At 33.7% G+C, this 17,007-nt stretch overlaps 1 protein-coding gene and 1 non-coding gene across 3 annotated transcripts in view; both read left to right on the plus strand.

The window, feature by feature from the left end:
* The window catches only part of LOC111427021 (uncharacterized), a 110,772-nt gene that overhangs the window by 42,119 nt on the left and 51,646 nt on the right, over positions 1-17,007 (plus strand). The window lies entirely within an intron of this gene.
* On the plus strand, positions 7,399-7,471 carry TRNAA-AGC (transfer RNA alanine (anticodon AGC)). Its single transcript has one exon. It is a non-coding gene; the product is annotated as a tRNA-Ala (tRNA).

Below are 17,007 nucleotides of genomic sequence, written 5' to 3' on the forward strand. Positions count from 1 at the left end.
TTCAATTATTATCATTAGAAAGACTAGAAAAGGAAACACCCGTGCCGTAACTACATGCTATTATTTATCGTTTACCTTTAGATGGTTTCGTCTTAGATTGGTACGGGAGAGCTTCTCCTCTCCTTTATAGAGTCATCTTCTTACATTGGAAAGACGTGACAGCACGATTCGCAAAGAAGCACCGTTCGACAGCTTTTGATTTATACACCAACGATCCTAACGTGCTTTTTTTCTATGGATTTTATACGGTCTAAACCAACGTTTTATTCTAAAGCAAATAATGGTGATAGTACTAAATCTTGGGTGTTTAATTTATTCTTTCATAAATATTGTTTTTAAACTAAAAAGATGAATAATATTTGTTATACATCACCATAAAAGACATCCTTAAATATACAAAAACTTTTCGAGATGATGTATACCACGTGTTCGTAAACACTTTCACCACTTTACAAGAAAGCTTTTTGGGCTCCTTCTAGATGGAATTTTCATGAGCGAATCGAGTTGGCGAAGTACTTTTCCGAGTCACACCTTCCGGTAGTATTTGCAATTTAAATGTATAAGATGTAATTTAAGTTTGGGCGAAAAAGATAACTTCAAAAAAACTTGATATTTCACTGATAACATCTTCATAAATATGAAAGATTAATGTTTTAAGGAATCTATTTTAGTAAATAGGGTTTTTTATGTCACCTTATTGATTTTTGTGCAACCTGTGACTCATTTAATTTAAGAAATTATGATGAATCATCCTTTTTACGAGTAATACTTCTAATTATTTTTTAAATTGGTGTAACACAATTGGTTATATTTTTAAATAGAAACGTTTCTAAGTTTACGTTATGATTTAGCTCCTTGATCTTTGACATATAAGCAGTTAAAAGTCAAGTAATGTTAGATTTTTTGTATACCATGATATAATACCATTATGTATGCTAAGGGTATTTGTGTTAGAACAAATGTAGGACACCTGTTTTTAGAACACCATTCTCCGACGTAACATTCACTTTAATAATTCAAAACGTTTATATTTCATGAGTCATTGTTTTAAATAACCGTTGATTTGCTTCAATAATTTTCGATCGTTCGCTATGTTAGGAAGACACACTTAGTATCATACTTCCTCATTTCGTATTTATGTACATACGTAAACTATACTGCTCATTTCCGTTCGATTTTGGTAGCCAATGAATCATCTGTTACCACGCATTTCGGGTCTCACCCCAATCGTCATTACAGCACCCCAGTTGAAGACAGAGGGTGACACTGTTTATATTAGACCCAAGGCCATAAGGGAATTAGGCGGGATTAGAATCGTCGAATCGATCGTGCGATACATTGTACAAAAAGATAGCGTTTATCCGGGTGCATTTTAAACCAACTAAATCCTCGCTGATGACGGATGAGACTCTCTAAGCCGATAGAATCGGTCCGGGAGATTAGCGATTGTATCGCATTTGTTGATTCTAATGGAAAATATGGCGGGAAGTGACAACGTGGAAATATTAAAATTAAATTGTAGCAAATTTGGACGAAGATTTGTAATACTTTAATCATATTCTAATAATTCATCAAATATTTCTTGTAAATATTTGACATAAAAGGGACGATGTAATACAACCAGTTCCCGATCCTCTAAACAATTGATTACATCCACCCAGGCTCTAGCACAATGTCCATGAATTACAAGTGGATGTGCTTCGCTTGACAACGAAGACGACGACTTGGTACGTGTGTACACAACTACAGTACAGGATCAACTCTCGGCATGGTGGTATTGTTTATGCAACAACCGTGGGCGTCTTAAGCCGTCCCAAGGATGACTCAAGAAGTTTACTTGTTGGTCGGGTTACATGCGGCTTTAGTTGTCTTTTTACTTTTTTAAAAACATTTTTTAATATGCCCACCCTCGCACAAGCTGTATAGAACAATGCTCATGGTGGGCTCTTAAATCGTCGCTAAACTGGCTGGATGAATATACATGGACGCAGAGGAATTAAGGAAAAAAGCTTACCCGGCGGATTTACATTAATGGAGATTAATGTTTTCGACCGGACCGTGCGTGTGTGTTTATTCAGCTAACGTAAATATTTACTGCGAAGTTTAGCTTACGGATTGAAAAGCCATTTTGGGTGTGCAAAGTGAAACTGGGAGCGGTTTCTCGGTTTGTTTGGAATTGCGAGTGGATTCAGTCAGGTTGAGAGTATCGAGTTTCCGGCACTGGAATAATTTATATCGCGCAAAGCTCATCGCAGTATATTTCTCGTGGTGTAAATATTAATAACCAATTTCCGAGTAATTTAGCTACTCGTGCTTTAAAATGCGAAAGGATCGTTTTGGGAGAAATTTTATCTAAAATATGAATTAGAGAAGGAAATCCAGAAAACGAAAAGTAGATTAAGAGATATTTGTGTACATATTAAACAAAGAAAAAAGTGATTGATTTTCAAAGTTATTAAACCAATTCCAGGTAATGCGGCTCACTACTCGGATATAATTGCAAGTTAAGGCAGTTATAAACGTCGACCGGGACTTCCTTACGATTCCTTCTCGGACATAAACTCGAACTTGGCCCCACAGTCCTTCCAGACGTTTCGCGGCAATCCGCTATTTATAACCGGTCCGATCCCGAGGTAATTCGCGATACAACGTTATTTTTAGCGTCCGTGCGACTCGTCGGTTCTTTTCTTCGCCGTGCTTTCTTCCTTTGACCCGTGGGCATAACCCAAAGGACATCGCAGAGCCAAGAGAAGAGGATTGTAGGTGTCTGACCGACGATCCACGCCCTCGACGCGTATTTATGGATCCACGGTCCTCGTCGGTTAAAACCCTCGAAACTGGTTTGCTAATAATAATAATAACGCGGCGACCGCACAGTGCCGTGTTCGGAATGTCGCCCCAGGAATTCAATCTTAACACTTGGAAACGGGTCGCAACAAAGTTTCGATTCGAAAACGGGAATTAAGTATTATTGTCGGGATATGCGATAGATACGATTAATTTCGCCGTAGGATAAGGAAATCAAACCATGTATTTAATGCCAGCTTTAGAATAGAAATATGGGATATGTAGGTACACGTATAGAGTTGGTAGTACGAATGTTATTTTATCGATATTAAGAGAAGAGGTTAAATAGTAATAACCTTTGCGGCGGTATAGATTGCGAATTACGATCAATTGCGGTTACTAAGTTCTTTTATGTATTAGTTATTGAGGAAGTCTTATAAAGTCTATAGGATATCCGTGAAATATCTTACTTCTTAAGTAAAATTTAAAAATAAAGTAACGTTGGTGATCACAGACGGTTGAAAACACAACTTTGTCTACATAATTCTGGAACAGTAGTTAAAAGACTTGAAGAGAAAAGAGGCTACTTTAACTTGAGAAAAATGGATTATGTTTGCAAATCAGTTTCAACATCTGAAAATGTATCGTAAATTGCCACCATTTCCGTTAACGGTGATGTAACCATTAGAAATGCAATTTCCGATCATATGAAATTAGAGCAAAAAAGTGGGAAAAGTTGAAAAATTGAATGTTATTGAAGAAGTCTTAAAAGTATTATTATCAGAAAGAAATTTGCTGGAATCCATCTTGGTAGCTAAATCGCTAATAATAAAGTATCAGATTTGGCGACAATCGCAAGAGAAAAAAGACACATTTACGACAAATTGGTAACGTTATCATCACCAAACATAACTAGTTGCTGCTAAATGGAAAAGGAAAGAGAAATGATATTGATAGTCGAGCAGAATAAATTAAGGCGTTGATTAGCATGACGTCATCCCAGTATAAAGCTTGGCGGAAACAACGAAGGTGAAACTAATGAGAAGAACAATCGCGTTAATGATATTTTGAATACTACGAGGGCTGCTGCTGACGAATGAATTGTTTCCGGTAATGATACCGCTTTATTATTACATCTCACAGCTACTTGGGGGAATTTTGTCAAATTTTGTATTAGATTTGGAAGTGACTTTTAAAACGAACCCTTATTTTATTGATTGTTTTGATGGTATTGGTATTGTTCTGAATGAACTTCTGATGTTGACACCATGTTTTTTTTTGCACAAGAGTATGGATACAAAATACTATCTTTCTTTTTTTTTCATAAGCAAACATTATCTTAACAGTAGGTTGTTTGTTGTTATTTAGTGAGAGTTGTCGATATATGAGAACTTATTTAATATTAAGACTTGACAAAGTTGGTAAAGGACTTTAAAAATTATAGACCTAGTAGACTTCTTCCAACCTCACCCAAGATCACCCAAACACGCCTGTTTTGTGTACGTCTATTTCTTGATTTATAGCAGGTGTAGCAGTGTAGCTCTGATTAGGCATATTTATTTTAATTGATGAAATTACAATTAAAATGAGTGTCTCTCATGGTTCCATCGTGGAAGCCTTTCTATTTGTTTTTTTTTTATTATTTTCTTATCTGCTTGGGTAATAATTGAAACGTCAACGAATTAATAGTGTGTTCTCAATTAATGACTAAATAAAGAAAAAACTGCACTATCGCTGTTTGTCGCTAGTCTTCGACGAACCTATGCTAGCAACTTCCACTGCCAAAATACTAGATTTACCGGAATTAAGGCAACCTAAATTAACAAAAACATTGCACGAAATATTCTCCTACTTCGGACAGTTCTTATGTCACTTCCTATGTTAAAGTAGTTAAAACCACGTATTTTACCTTTGTTGCTATGTTCTCAATAATTCCTACATTTGTAAAGTGCAAAACATGTAATAGTGATGTAAAATTTGAAACCGCAAGCATGCAAGGATTTGCTTTCAAGATAGCAATACGTAATAATTGTTCAATGACACTGTATCATCATGCTATAATAAATATTTCAGACTCTTAAAATTTGTTATAAGAGACTAAGATCTGTATGCAAATAATATAAACAGTTGCGTTTTGCTTGTACACGACAAGTTCTTTACAAAGACCTTCAATAAAAAGATTTAAACGACTTCCAAAAAGACAATTTGGAAGATTTCCGGAAAAACACATACAGTGTTGCGTCAATTATTGGATATCATACTGGCAAAGTCCTTAATATTGCTATGAAAAAAGTATATTACAAAATAGCTCACATGTATGGAATAAAAACAAGGAAATCGCGGAATATGAAAAATGACAAGGAACACAAGGACCCAACCTCACATCAAATCATTAAAGTTCTGCTAGTAAAATGAAAAGAGTGAAATATGCTAATAACATCAGAGACAAGAATTCGAAATATTTTCATAAAAAAGTCACAACAAAAGAATGAATGGTCGATTACGGGACTATTTCATTCTGCATCAAAGATTCCTTTGAATTGATTGAGTTACTAGAAGATGTACGACACCTCAGTAATTAAGGTGAGTTGTTTATCTATCAACATACTATTGAAAAGAATCTGTATTCACACCAATATGCCAAAAACTTTACTCATAAAATTATATCTTATTGTAAGACGCTCTCTCTATCTCTCTACTTTTTTGCCCATCTTGTTCTTTCCATCCTAGCTATGTGACCCATCCAACGCCATTTTGCTTTCAATATTGTATCCACTACGTCTTCCATCTTGTGGCGTTGTTTTATCCACTCTATTGATTTTCTATCACTTATTCCCATGTTTAATATGGCTTGTTCCATGTGGCGTTGGGTAGCTTGTATCTTGCTTGTTATCTATAGATTTCTTGGTAGGTGTCCATGTTTCAGCTTCATATATCAAGATCTAGTATCTTTACTTTCATATAAGTTTTAAATTTCTTATTCTTGCACTATAGTATATGCCATTGCTTTTCGAACGCTGTCCATACCAGTCTTATTCCCCTATTCAGATTCGCCGTTTGAATTTGCTTATCTGGTCTTATGTTTTGTCCTAGATATACATATAGGTATACTCTTCTACTTCTTTTATAGCGGTTCCGTTTAAGCATATAGGTTGATTGTTGAGTTGTGTTGCTCTTTTCATAATTTTTGGTCTTCAATATCTATTCTGATCTTTCCTTTAGTTCATGTATCATTATTTCCAGTACTTTTGGATTAACTGCTATGAGATACTAATTCCACGGTTTTTCCAATGTAGTTGCCTGAATATCTCTTTTACTACTAATGTGAACAGCTTCGGCGTTAAATAACGCTCCCAATGTTGTTAAAGGCAAATAAGTATATTTACGTATTTGTAGAGATGATGCATAGTAAAAATTGATTTGTTTCGATGTTTTCCTTTTATTATAGTAAAGTTATAAAATTCGATATAATCGCTCCATCAACAATACACAAATATTTCGTTATACATAAATCCTAAAATATTGAATTTTCCCTTTGCAAAAATATTATTTAAATTAAATTTGTAACGTACGCATCCATATCACGCGATCGCATAGCGTACTAATCGAATTAAAATGTCGCAGTAAATTTCCATTCTACCATAATTATCCGCAGATACGCGCCTGCGGATTCCAATGTTACCACACATATATGCGAATATGTAATATATTGCACGCACTGGCAGACCACAGGTATGTCGCAGCACGTTTTCCGCAAAACGAATGATCTATTTAAACCCAACTGAAAAAACATCAACTAAAGTAGGAGCAATAAATAAATCCACATTACGTCACGTCCTTTCTGACTATTGTATGCCAAGGAAATGTCGGCTTGTTTAAAAACAACCAGGTTCGATCATTTCTCTTCTTGACTAACAGCTACTGCAATGTTTTAACCTTTCTTATAGAAGAATGCAAATTGGTTCCAGCAGCCAATTACAATTAAAACACTGTTACGTGCAAACACGATGTTAGTGTGTCATGATTAAAGTAGAAATTGAAGAGTGAATAGATTCTATTTTAAATTTTTTTTAAGTGTTTCTATTTTTAAGCTCATAAATATTTACGACACGACTTCGTTTCATCATCATTCACAACAACGTTTACTTATTGAGAAAGGTCAATGGCAAGCGCAGCACCTCGCTGGGGCTCATTGCGTATAGATAACAAACATCTCCTCTCCAACTGTTGACTGCCCACACTGTTTTTCTTCTCTCCGGTTCGTTATTGTTGCTGTTGACATTCCGATGCGATCGCATTTAACGGTTTTCGCTGTCCAAAGGGCGCTGCCATATCTCTATCTAGAACAGACAGACAAAGTCTCCCAACGGACGTCCAGGAAACGTACTATCGCAATTAGGCGTCTTTTAGAACGATTTAAATGCGTCCTGAAGACATTTATTTTCAGCCGGGATATAAATCAGCGAACGAGAAAGCCCGGTCGACGTGTTTATGTTATCTTTTAGTATGTTATTTTAAAAGTTACCTACTTTAGATTAGATACGAAATAGATTATAACTTAAGTAGGTGATTATTGCCACTCTGAGTGCGTGATATAGAGCAATAAGAACAGGGGGCGTAGCTCAGATGGTAGAGCGCTCGCTTAGCATGCGAGAGGTACCGGGATCGATGCCCGGCGCCTCCAAGTAACTTTTTTAGCAAAACTTGAGGTTGCATTTTAATAGTTACAAATCATTATTAATGCAAATAATGTACTATTTAAAACAATCAAAATATTTAATAACCACCACACGTTTTATAACAATAAAATTGGTTTAGCGAAATTTAATAGCTAACCACATATTACATTCCTACCTCTAAAAAAGGGTACAGGATGTGCAAATTTAGAATGTGCAAAATGATATTCAAGTTTACGAATCGAGACAATCGAAACCGGGTAATCATTAAAGTTTCCCAACGGAAACGGCGTTCACGGTAGAATTGTTAGAAGTCTGTATCTGATTGCATCAACACCTTCTCTCAAAGATGAATCATTCCCGCATACAATAGTTTCAATTAAAATAGTTTTTTTTTGTTGGTTAAATAACTGGAATAAGATTTATTACAATTTTCGAGTACAACGTTTTCAGCGTGCTTGCTTAAACAGGTGTCTTGAGAGATTTTGCAAAATTTCTAATTGTAAGATAAGTCGTGCAATAATACCATGTTATAATTTATAGTTTTGGTTCACGATCGGCGGTCGAATAAACGTAATGACCAAGGGGAAACTAATGGTTGAAAGGAAACGGGATAATCGAGATTGTGAATTAGTTTATTTTGAAAAGAATTGCAACCGCGTTATTAATGGTTTTTGGTTTGGAGCCAATTAAAGCTGGATATATAATCGTTAGAGTTTGTACTTTGTTGAAGTCAACGACCAATTATTTACAAAAGTTTTTAATCTATATTTTCTATGGTATTCGTGACTAGTTTAGTTCAGTTATAAAACGTGTGATTAAACTGTATTTGGTTAACTAGAGGTTGTTGATTACGTAAGATTTGTTAACTTATCAACCTGCTTTCTTTTTTTTTTTTTTTTTGAAAAGTTAATAATATTAATTATTTATTGACTTTGTTGAAATTTGAACTAAATATTTCAAAATTTATCACCTAAAATAGCCTAATACATTTTAATTATTACTTAAAGTTCTAATATCGTAATCATTTAATTAACCCATTAGGGATATTACATTTAAATAATCTAAATACTTTCAAGATAACGTCATTCCATATATCACGGAAAGCTGAGCTCAGATCTTTCCAAGTGCATTTTGGCACTTTCTTTCTGAACTTGCTCTCATAAAGCTTCTTTATCGTGATAAAAATTCGATACTCAGCTTTCCCCTATTCCACTTGCACCAACTGTTTACACTTCCTGAGAAGATCTCGTGCTGCTCTTATCTCAAAAATATTTGTGGTGACATGTTCAAGGTTTTTTTCTTCATTTCAACATTTTGTTAATTTTTTCCTTTGTCTAATTCTAAAAATATACATCTAAAACGTATTCTATTCTAATCTTGTAAATTATAATCATATTTAAATACAGTTTTAATAGTTTAAGGTGTGCCAATTCAATTCTTGTTGATGCATTACTCAACACCTAGTAAGAGATTGTAACCTCTGACTATACATGAGAAAATTCATCGTTTCTTTACCACAATAGCCACAATTGGAAGAGATTGTATCTAATGTGATTAGCGGAGAAATAAGAAAAAAAGTGATCACAAAACAAGTGTTTTGAGTCTCTTAAAAGTAGATTCAATAATAAATGGTTACGATTTTATTAATGGTATTTCGAAGAAGGATTAAACCAGTTAATTTTTCATTTTCATTTTACGATATAAAGTGGTAGAATGTAATGGGCGTTAACAGTTAACCGAAGACAATCTCCTTCGGACCGTCTACATTGTAACAGAAGGAGTGAGTGCAACGTCTGGTTGCATCAGACGCCAGATCGGCACGAAAGAAGAAAGGTTTGCGGTACTTTTGCCAGAACCGTGAGTCATCAGACGGCCGCCAAGACTAGAAAGCGCAAAGAACGCCGTTTCGGTCGACGCAACAGAACTGTATACGTGTAATTGTCATGCAGTTTTAGTACGCCCCCTAGCGATCGTTTTCGCTTTTCCAATCCGTTTTTAAACAAGCAATATTATCCCAAATTACCTTACAATTATTACTAGAACAATAGATCTTTATATATCCCACGCTAAACATTATTTAACAAATATGTTGAAACACAAAAAATTAAAAAAATTAACATCATTAAATATAAATAACGATTCATGTCACATATATCGACCCACCAGGTCATATTAACGAAAATTTAATTTAATTACCAAAAGGTCTTGCGTGTGACCACCAAGTACACATTAATCACTGGCTGCACCCAGAGTTTGCGTCGCATCGTTGCCGTAGGGCGAGTTCCAGCCGGTTTCATCCTGAATTACCTTTTGCTTTAGCGACGGCATTGCTGTACGTTCGTGGATGTGTGTGTACTTTCGCCGTCGCATGGCCGGAGGGCTTTCAAAGCCCCAAAAGGAAAGTAAAGATCCCAACGAAACCGAGTAAACTCCAAAACCAATATCACGAAAGCTACGTTAAAAGAATTCTTGAATACACCAGAACGAAAACTGCAAAGAGTGCAACACATAAATGAGTTTGCTAAATGTGGTTTCGGATAGAAAATTATAAAGATTCAAAATAAATGAAAACAATTGAATGTTGTTCTTTTGAATGTAATTGAATTCCAAAATTTTTCGATTGTAAGAATTATTTGAAAGAAAAGATAACATCAATTTAATCTATGATTTAATATAATGCTGAATAACTCGGGTTTAGCCATGTTAAAGACACATGGCTAAACCCGAATGTTTCTAGTTCTAAATCTAGTTTTAGTTCTACTTGTAGTTCAATACAAATATACAACTGAATAACAACTAAAACTAGACCTAGAACTATAAAAATTGTAAACTTCTAAAATTCTGATGTATTAAATAGATAATATTAATATGACTTAAAATATTTAGTCCGTTCTAACGAGGTCTATCGAGATTTTACTATAATTAAAAAATTCTCTCTGTGATCCTTTGAAAATTGATAAAATTTTATAGGCATCTATAATTGGCTTGTATCTTCAATGAACGTTCAGACCCTATCTGCAATGAAGACAGTTACTCCTTATTAGGGATATAAATTAATTTAGCTCGTTGGCAGCGGTTTGCTTCTTGTTCCTTCAAGAACAATCTCCCACGACTCTTATTTTATTGAGTTTTTTTAGTAATCTATTTAACATTGCCACTTTATAACGAATATGCCATTGTAGCCATTAGACCTTAACAGCAAAAAAGATAAATACATCGTTTATCTACGCTTATTTCTTTAATTACTATCGGTTTGTTAAAGTGGTCATTTATTCATACCTGTAAATCCTGTAATAGATGTGTTACATAAATCCATAATTTCTTCAAGATAACGTATTCTCTTGATAGACCTTTTTAATTATACTAAGTTTAAGCTGGTTAATTGTGCAAAGAAAGTGATACACTTTCCCTACTAAATGGAAAGGTGAAAGCCAATAATAATGTCGCGGTTTCATATCGTTACTCAAGAAGAATTACCATATATACATCAAACAAAGCTATTTTTCGAAAGTAAAATAATTTTTTTTGTTAACTATTTATCGATCAAAGAAAACAATTAATAGAAGCAAGGTCACCATATCATCATCACCGCCCTATTCATCAATACTACCAAATGTGAACTTTTTGAATTCCATTTGCGCCATGTAACGACCAACAATGCATTCCTTCTGTTGAAATTGCAGATGTTGACTTCGATACGTGTTTATATCTTGTGGATGGATGTTGACCTCTCTTCTCTTCTTCGGTCGGCGGTTTTCGATTCGGGTTTCTTTCTCCTCATTCGACTTTCGGACAATTCAAGTTCCATACAAAGTAACCGAATCGAACCGACGAAGTACGCGAAGACATCCAGTTTGTTTTTGTCGTCTTTTTTGACTTCTTCCTCTTCTTCGTCGTGACTCACCGCACGTACCCGCCGTGTGCTACAAACGTCCAACGGGAAAGGTGAAACGAAACCTAAAGCGAGCTATTTTCTTCCGAGCAATTTAACAACAACGTCGGTTGAACGATGATGTTGATCGAACCCGCACGGTAAAAGCATTTCGTTTCTCGAGTGATCGGTATCGATTCCCGGACTATCTCACGACCTCGAAGTTTCAATCCGTTCTGGATCACAGGAAATTATCTAGATAGTTTTCAATCAATTTTCAAAAATATATTAACCAATTAAAACTTGGAATTTATTGTTGAAATAAAACAATTTTGTTAGATTTTGCACGATTTTACATTATTTTATCGATTAATAAATTTATTTAACAAGGTGGAATAAAATGAAAGTTTCTTAATCAAAATCATAATACTTCCGACTTAAGTATCCTATTATGTATGTGTGCTGCTAAGGATGAGAATATGGCGAAGGAGTAAAATTTCGGCTATAAAATCATAAGAAAGAAGGAGTTTTATTAACTCGTACTGCTGTTCCAAACAAAGCCACTCAAAACGGCTATCAAAAGTTTACAATCACAAAAGTTACAAACTTTTAAGGATTGATTGTAAGTTTGGATGGATTTAATATATCAGAGACAAATTACAAACCTGATGATCCTCTGATGGATCCTTGGATTAGTTGATGCGTTTTAATGCCCTCCTTTTAAATTATTTTGAGGTTCACTCCAAAAACGTTTTGAAAACCTACGGGTTCCTTTGGCTGAGTGAGTCTCCCATTGGTCATATTGCTCTTTCTTCTTAGTTTTCATTTTTGCATTTGAGAGTCCAGATGTATTGACATATTTTAAATCATGTGGTCTCCATATCTTACTCTACAATATTTCCATTTTAATTTTCGATTTCAAATGTTCTTGAATGTTTAGTTTGATTACAAATCCAGGAATATCTTATGGAGTTTAATTTAAACAATAAGTCGCAATGATGTTTTCGTAAGAATCATAGCACAACTACAGATGTACATGTAAAGTTAGATTTGTAAAGTATTCAGATAAGGTGTTGCTGGACCTTATGCCGGACTTTAGCATAGCCCTTACCTTTTTCTAGTCAAACTGACTAAGCAGAATCCCACTGTATTGCATGACTACTAGCTCTTATTAAAAGTACAGGCGATATTAGATATGCTTTTGATAAATTTATGTTTATTGACTGATACTGTTGACAGCCATGATTCCAATATTACTTCTCCCATAACTCTTTGTGTATTGAATTAAGTTATCCATAGCATCTCGTATAATTATCATTTGTACGCCAAAAATCTCCAAAGGTACACTAGTACAACTGCAGATAACTTTCTGGATGGTGTTACAAATTCAGTTTTAAGTTTCTGTCAATTAATGTTTTTCGGAGGCAGCATATATAAAATTTACTATTGTATTTAGCACTTCTAATTAGTTTCATTTAGTTTTATTTCTAATTACATTTTTGAATAACATTGAAATAAGGATTTTTTTGATTCATCTTGCACAAAAGGAAACATTTAAAATTAAACAAAAATGTTCATATTTCTCATACAAACAGCTGTTTATATTCCCTTACAATGTAGCAAGATGAGAAATGATGGTCGTTTAACTCTGAAAGCTTCTGCATCCTGTCATTTTTCCTCGTGTAGTTCAAACCGGAAAATATATGACACCGAAAATGTCTACCCTCAGAATTCATTAATTAAAAGAAATATATTATTTCACCTTTCTTTAAACATAATTAAGATTCTTAAATTGTTATAAAAAGGTCTTTAAATAATAAGTCGTCAAAATTGTAGCACAAATGTTTTCTGAGTCATAACAAATTAAGCAGACCATTTCGCGCAATTCATCACCACCCACACGTCAAATAACTAACTCCACACGGGGCATAAACAGTTCGTTCGTCGTCCGTTCGTTAATTCAGTCAGATTGCAATTTCCGTTTCCTAAGTCCTATAAATTCAACCTCGATCGCAGACGGTTATGGTGGTCAAATTTCGTCTTATTTGCGACCTACGCTTGCCAATATGCAGCAGGGTCACGCATGGCGAACGATTTTAACACACGGATAAAGGACATATGTTCGATACGGTTGCCCAAAACTCGTTTAGCCCAAGCCCAAGTTTGAAGAACACCATGCACGCCATGTGCACTTGTGTGGAACGTTGAATGATTTGTGTTGTTACCCAGAAAAAAAAGCATATTTAATTCCTAAATCTATGTTTTCAATAAAGCATTTTTGGTTAAATGAAACTCGGTTTAAGAATGTAAAATATTTTTGTTAGGGCTTTCTCCTACTTCTTTGTGAATGAGCCAATTTTAAATTTACATTTTCTTTATTTTTATTTCTCATTAGTGACTGGTACATAAATTTTTCTTTAGGAATTTTAAACGCTTTTACTTTTTCTTATTATTCCGTGGAAAGACAGCTTCGGGACTGCGTGTAAAATAATTCTGTGTTGACTAAAGTTTGGCATCTTGCCTAGACACGTTTTTAAGTTACTTTCTCTCTCCTGAGAGCTTTCGTTTTCTTGTTACACATAATTTAATAATTTCATTTAATTCGTTTTTAAAAATAAGTTATTTTCTAAATAAACTGTTTTGGGGTTCATAAAACGCTATAAAAGTTTACAACAATATCTACACGAAAACTCCATTTTCAGCACTCAAAAAAGCTCTCAACACAAAATGTTTTTGTGCTTAGTATGTTATGAGGACCTATTTTTTTATAGCTTTTTTTTGTATTGTTAATATTTAGTTTTCGCTTAATTTTTTTTTTTAAGAGTATGATTCAATGTATTTTTCTTTGTGAATCTTAAAAGCGAACCCTCGTTTGCAACAACTGAACTGAACGTTCAGAGAGGTTCCAAGAGAACAGTTCGAACGTGAGTCACAGCAGGCAGGGCAGTCGGAGAGGCCGAATCGTGGCAGTTCGCCCCCAAGAGTAGCGAACAAAACGTGTAACAGCGGCCCCCCGAGTCAGTCGTTCGCTCACACCGAGACTCTGCAAAACAGAACGGAACACGAACGAGACGCAACTATAACGACGACGATTTCTCGCCGCCACAAATCGGTCGGTTCCGCGAGCTGCCGTCGCAAATTTCCAAAGTAAAAGTGTGCTCGCCGTAAAAGTTCGTATTTGCTTGCCGTCAGTGAGTTGCCAAAAGACCCAAAGGATTTTCTGTACCCACAAGCGTCGTTTGATTTTTTTCTAAGGAGATTTACGAGAAATAAAGTAAGTGACTAACATTTATATAAAAATTAAACAATATTTTCTCGGTATTTATCAAAGTGTATCTAGCTCTGATGTCAGAATTAAAGCCGCAAAAGAATATGATAAACCCTAGAATAATACGAGATAGCGTTTAATGAACATTAATGCCTGTTTGTTTATGGGCGATATGATACGGCCACTTCCATTAATTTTCCTCAAAATAGACAACATCCATAAATTTATTATATCGGGATGAGTCAGATTATTTATGCATTTTCGTTTAATACATTGTAGATGGAAAAAACGATCATAAAAAAATTTCTTTGTTCGTAGAATTTATTTTATACAATATATCTTTTCGTTTAAGATTACTGGCTGATAACGTTTGTGGTTTTTCTGATACGAGTTTAAAATAAATAATCATTTTAAACACTTTAAAAAATTATATGTTAAAGAAAAACATCGAATTTGTACAAAAATTTATTTTAATCACTAAATTCTATTTTTTAGCATATTTTATACGTAAAATCGATAATACATTATCGGATAGATTATAATTTTATATTCACACTTGAATCGAATCGTCCTTTATATATTCTTAAACAAATATACCGGTTAAAAATAGAAATTTTTGCAATAACTGCTAATTTTTAAATGTATTTATAAATAATTTAAATATTTTGTAGGAAGCTATCTAAATACAATATTTTTGAATTTAGTAAGAACTAAGTATTAATGACCTGGTTCACTAATTTCTAGCCTAACAAAATGGAAGCAAATCAATGTACGCTAAATTAAATTTTCACAATTTAATTTAACATTCAATTCTGTTTGAAAATTTTAAATCGAGTTAAGGAACGTTTACAGATTATTATAAATTTTTAGCTTCTACAATAATCTTAATTTACAAACAATTTAAATTTATAAAATTGGAATCAGCCATTTTCGACGCAACCTTTGAATCTTTAAGCGGTTATAAAAATAATTATGGCTAATATTAGTAATATAAATCCCAATGTAATTTTTACTAACAATTTAAAGTCATTTATTTATTTACGACCTAATTATTTATTGTTTTCTAAAATTTTAAAAATTTCCAAATAACTTCCATTAACTTAGTCCTGTGGGGTCAATATACTTGAGTGTGTGTTTCATGTATACGAAAGGGATTACTGTTAAGTGTTAATACTGTATTCAATTAATCCATTATAATATTTTAAGAAATTATGTGTTTAAATTTAATATAATAATTACGCATTTTGCCTTCAAAATAATAGATGATTGCGTCAGTTTTCTAGCTTTTTCGTAGAACCAAATTGTTTACTTGTTTGAATCATCCTCTAAATTCGAATGTGTGAATAGAATTGTGTGTTGTTTTTGAAGAATTTTGTATTTTTTAGACGGCCTATTTTGCAATAATTTTATTTATATTTATATAATTTAAACAACGAATTCACGTACCGTAAATTCACTGTACTTTAACAGGTTTGTGTTATAATTTAGTTTGTCTTACTAGTTTCGCCTATAACGGCATAAATTTTCTTCGTCAAAATTTTATGAAAATAACAATTTCAAAGAATTAAATCGAGCATTGTATAAACGAGGTCTTAGCAAACTTTTTAAACTATTAATTCCGAAATACAATTTGCTAGCTATTGCAAAGATACTACACGTTAAAATCAAAATGGTTGAACTATCTCTAATTTAGAGGAAGTCTCTGAAGATGCCGTTATAGGCGAAATTAGTAAGACAAATTAAATTGTAAAATACTTACAATGTAATAATTAATGTAAAAATTAGATAATTATTGCAAAAACCAGATAAAGTACAATGAATTCGTTTTTTAAATTTTGCGCCTGATTTATATCATTATTATCTCTAGAAAAAAAATTATCTTAATGTCAACCCAACCCAACCCGACGTGCCTGTGTTTAGGTTTTTTAGTTTAGTTCTGTCATTTTTGCGACCAATTTCTTCCATTCTCTTTTATTATTTGCTTTTATCTTTACTTGGTTCCATGTTGTACTGTGTAACTAGGTTTGTATTTAAGTTTCGTCTCCAAGTGTTCTCCGGGACCTACATCGTCTTGTGGTTGACCAAATCAACCTCTCCTCCTTGTTATCTCTCCACATCAATAAATAGCACGACGACATTTCATCTCATTTCGTTTAGTTCTTTAAGAACAATCTTTAAAGCTTGGTTTTCTCTCAGGATCTTATCTAATCCCGATTTTAATCTATCTAGTATTACAGTAGCTAACATTTTACTTGCCATGTTGCGTAACGTGATTGCTCTCCACTCATAGATATTTTTTTTTTGCGTTTTCTTTATTATGCCTCTACAACATTCTTTGAGAATTGAAACTGTATACCGTACTTTTTCTAATATTTAGGCATAAAAGATGATTTCCATATCTG

The sequence above is a fragment of the Onthophagus taurus genome, chromosome 2 (genome assembly GCF_036711975.1).
Source record: "Onthophagus taurus isolate NC chromosome 2, IU_Otau_3.0, whole genome shotgun sequence".
Taxonomy (NCBI): Eukaryota; Metazoa; Arthropoda; class Insecta; order Coleoptera; family Scarabaeidae; genus Onthophagus; species Onthophagus taurus.